The sequence below is a fragment of the Rhinatrema bivittatum genome, chromosome 2 (assembly GCF_901001135.1).
Source record: "Rhinatrema bivittatum chromosome 2, aRhiBiv1.1, whole genome shotgun sequence".
Classification (NCBI taxonomy): Eukaryota; Metazoa; Chordata; class Amphibia; order Gymnophiona; family Rhinatrematidae; genus Rhinatrema; species Rhinatrema bivittatum.
In genome coordinates, this window is record NC_042616.1 from 328,878,343 (window position 1) to 328,883,140 (window position 4,798).

A 4,798-nucleotide genomic window follows, 5' to 3' on the forward strand; every position below is an offset into this window, starting at 1 on the left:
TATATAAGACGAAGAACGATCTGAACACGGCAGCCGTATTTAGCACATAAGAATGGTTTAAACATAGAAATATATAGGTGATGTCATAGCATGGCACCCTAGGGTGCTAGCACCCAGGATCAGAGGAGGATATAGTGATTGGCCAAGGGGTTGGCCTAGAGAAGCTATATTAACGCAGGAATAGAGAGAGACACCGGATTTCAAAGTGAAGGCGCCGCTCACGTAAAGGTTTCGGATGCAGTAACAGTAAGTACACTTTACTTGGACGGTGGTTTTAGCATTAGTCACACATAGAGATAATATGGCAATAAGTGTTTAATGAAATGTTTTGATAGGAGTTTTAGTGCTCTTCTGAATGGCGAACCTGTGAACCGAAACAGCAGAATGGTTTCCCGTGGCCCCTGAAGCAGGCAATAAAATCTTCCGAAACATGGTCCATGTCGGGCAAGCAGAAGCGGATCCCGATCAGCAGCGGCAATAGACAAACATTAAGCTAAGTGTGACCTTAAGATAAAGATTTACCATTGAAATCGGGTCAGCCTGCACAAACGGGAGCGCCATGAAGCACTATTCTTAAACAGTTATAGAAAAAATAGAAACAAAAAAAAGTGATTTTCAAATAGAATAAAGAATAAAAACGCGGAAGCTAGCACACAGAGTCAAGCCAACACAAAGGCTAACACTACGCTAGCCACCACACAAAAGAAACCACATAACAAGAAGTTCCCTTTTGAATGATTGTTGGTTGTTGAGTATAATAGACAAGGGAACGAGGTTGGTTATAGATCACTATTACAAATGGCAGTTGGTTGTGCATTAAAATGGCCACCCTTATTTGCCTCTTGGAATAAGAAGAATAATGGCACTATCCTATCCATTTTCACTTTAATTTAGTATGTTCCTCATCCATTAAATGTTTTCCTGAAGAAGCACAATATGCATCCTTTGATATATTTAAACACACTTAGCAATTTTTATCAGAGAATGGATGCCAATCACATTTAGGACTAGGAGTAAATTATCATACGGGTTTCGGGCATAAAAATAACATATATGCATATAAGTAGCATGTACAGGCTGATATGCTATTTTATAAATGTTGAGCATACATACGTATTTTCCATTTCAAACATACATTTTATCAGTGGTAATAAGAGGTGGCCTAGATGCATTTTAAGGAGTGACTCAGAAATGTGCATGATAGTTGCTATGTTGAAAGAGATATTCACGTAGACATTACTGAACTTATTTGTACATATTTACACCTTCTAATTGATTGGTGAATGTTGCATTCGGTGGTTTGCAGGCTAACCCTGCAAACTGCTGCCCTCACGTCTCAGACTGGCTCCAGTCACAGCTTGCCTCGTGGCACGACACCGCTGACTCTATGCTGCCATGCCTCCCCTAGGCGCGTGTGTGGCTGAAGCTGCCCAATTTAAAGAGCCCCCAGTGAGAAAGGTCCCACAGTGTGCTCTTATGACATTCCACAGTTAACCCTATAAAAAGCATGCCAGACCTCTACTTCCTTGCCTTGGCAACAGGTCTCCCTACTTTCTAGTAGTGCAAGTTGCTTCAGCGTTTCTCATTTTCAGTTCCTGTGATTCTTGTCTTAATCCTCCTGTTCCAGTAATCCTCATCTTCATCCTTCAGTTCTTCAGTATGTCTCTGCCTCCCTTGCTGCCCACCAGTTCTTCTCCATGCCTTTCTGTCCTACTTATCCATCCCATTTTCCCTTTGGATGGATACCTGGTATTGACTACAGCTTGACTCCTGGATATTCTTGATTGCCACCTGCCACTGACCACAGCTTGACTCCTGGATACCCTTAACTGCCACCTGCCATGAACTTCTGCCTGCCATCATTCAATCCTCATATGCCCACTCTGACCCAGCTACCTCAATGGACCCCATCATCATCAACAGAGGCTCCCAACTAAGGCTGACGGCCCCATCACCCAAAGGCTCAACCTGAGGGGGAACATGGGCTGGTAAAGGCGAAGCTGCAGAGCTGGTAGTCCATTTTCTTGTGGCCCACAAATAAGGAGGTTTCAGGAACAAGTAGTTAGTTACGGCTATACACCCCCCCCCTTTTGAAGAAGCATGTGACTTGGCCAGTCAAAGCTGGCACTGCCCCACCCACCACAAAAAGGGGATGCAATGGAAAACATAATCTGTGTCCAATGTATAGTACATATCTTTCTTCATGGAAATAAGAATATAATTACCTTAATGTCTTTCTATCAGAGTATTTCTTTTGTAGATTGCCTGATACTGAGTCTGAAGCTGTATATCCTCCATTTACACTGCTTCCATATGTTTCCCATCCTCACCATCGGGCACTGTGAGATCTGGGTCCTCAACCTCACAGGAGGCAGGCCACAGGCTTTAGTGAGGTTATGGAACATGCAGCTGGATAAAAAGATACTGCAGGGACTGTAGAGGAGACATTCCCAAAATCTGTCCAGCTAGAGGAAGCATGCTTTGTGAAGGCCAAAAATTCTCTCTGTGTCTGCCTCGGCCTGCCTGTCGATCCAGTTGCAGCATTCATCGATCTCTCTCTGAGGGTGTGCAAGGGGACTCATGAGCCAAGTTTTGAATGGATATCCTCCATCATCTGTAGGGGGGGGGAGGCAGAGAAGAATGAGAGATCCCAAAGTGTTGTGCTGTGTGACTGGCCCATGGATGAAGCTCAAGCAGCCCTCCTGAACTCACAGCTGAAAGACCACCTAGAGACAGAGGGAGAGAAAGGGCTCAAGTTAGTTGCAAAGTAGTTATTTTGAGAGGAGAATGCATACCTAGAAGCCATCTCCCAGTGATGTGGCAAGTCTGGAAGCAGTCATGATTGAATGTATGACTGTAAGAGGATAAAGTTATCGTGGCAGGACCCAGGAAACCTGCGGACCACCTGCTTGTTTACTGAGTGGAAGCCCTTGCAGTTGTGGACTGTGGCCTCATACCCAGCAGGTGCCTTCATAGTCACATGTGTGAATCGATAGCCCCCAAAACTGGGGGGAAGCAAGCAATTTGGTAAAAGTGTGTCCTAATTTGCTGCTGTTGGTGTCTGCTCTGTTGTAAGGATATATTAATGTGTTCTATTGAGAAAAGCAGCCACAAACTGGTCCATACACATAAAGGTGGCTGGCTGACTGACTTATTCCTGCAATTATTCCGAGAGAGGTTTGGAAGGTGCCAGTGGAAAAAAAGGCCAGGGCCATGGAGGCCTTAAAGTGCATTGGGAAAGTGTGGCCTTTCTAAATGGAAGGGTACAGGTTATTTTCCAAATGCTGGCAGTGGTACAGTAAGGTTTCCTTGTTGAATCTGAACCTGCAAATGATTTGATCCTCTGACAGATCAAAAAACTGTGTGTTCAGGGTCTGTATACCCTCTCTAAGGGATATTTCCTCCTCCTTTACTGTTTTCTTTCCTTTGTCAACCACTGCTCCCTGAGTATCCACCATTTATACTACTTATTTTTTCCATTTACTTCACCATCAGTCACCCACCACTCCCTACCATGGATTCTCAACCCCACCACCATGACACACATCCAGTCACCTCCATACACCCACCACTCCCCCACCACCACCACACACTCAGACATACATACTCTCCTAAATATAGTGACACCCACAGAAGGGCACCCAAACATCATGAAAAAAAATAAGGCAAAGACAATATGACAGACAAACTGGAAGAAAACCCACAGATCAAGTTTAAGAGATTGTAAAAAGACATTATATACAAGGAAAACAAATTACCATACAATTACCCTACAAATTCTTCAAATATTCCCACCAAATTGCTCCCTCCACTTGCCACCAGAATCTAGCATGCCAAGCACCAGATCTGAAAAGAACACAAAGTTAAGTCAGAGCATTAATAGCTGGTGTAAAAGTGTCAGTACATATTTGATGATGTTCAGATATACATTGGTTCTAAAATATAGAAGTACGCACATACGTGATAAATATGTTCTAAGAAGCCCTAAACACACTCACTTTGGCAGGGCTCATCTTTTCACACGATCACGTGGGTATGCACTCTCACGCTGCCTCAAAAATTCCATATATGTGCGGATGTGGAATGTGCATGCATATAGAGTGCTTTTATTCATGCAAACCCTTTGAAAATTACCTCCTAAAAATTGATAAAATGAATACTTTTAGAAGTTTCCTTTTATATTCTATTCAAAACACGGTTAAAGACAAGGTGCATTTCATCTGTCACTGAACATAATCATCATAAAAAACTTACAAATTCCTCTAACAAGCTATCATCTTCTTTCAAACGTTTTACACGTGCAGCATAACCAGATAGCACGCTATCAGTTATTTCATTATTTTACTTTTTTGCGGGCTGGAAAAACATAGACATATAGAAAATTGAAGTTTGTGCGCTTCTTTTAAACAAAGTAATTGGCCCCTTTCTCTACATAGCTTAAACTGTTTTAAACACATTTGCCAATAGTGAACAGATACGATAGCAAAATAAAAAAGGAAGATGTCTTTGGCACAGCCAGAAAGGCTCTTGCTTCCATCAATGAGTTTTGTATATTTCTGTAAGTTGAATGAGCATCAATGAGTATTTCTGTTGTGTAGCTTGACGAGAGTGTCAGAATCTAGAAAAAGAGGTTTGCTGGAAACATTTATTTATTTATTTATTTATTTTTAATTTTTATATACCGGAATTCCTGTATACAATACAAATCAGTCCGGTTTACATGAAACGAAAAGATAGCCCTGGTCTGGGAAGTCAGACCGGGGTATTTTACAAAGAACATTGAACATTAATATATAAT

At 42.1% G+C, this 4,798-nt stretch overlaps 1 long non-coding RNA gene across 1 annotated transcript; it reads right to left on the reverse strand.

Annotated features, from left to right (window-relative positions):
• Window positions 1-660: 660 nt before the first annotated feature.
• On the reverse strand, window positions 661-4,139 carry LOC115086128. The gene is made up of 3 exons (XR_003855094.1): window positions 3,999-4,139; window positions 3,759-3,846; window positions 661-2,726 (listed from the first exon to the last, which is right to left on the reverse strand). It is a non-coding gene; the product is annotated as an uncharacterized LOC115086128 (long non-coding RNA).
• Window positions 4,140-4,798: the final 659 nt, after the last annotated feature.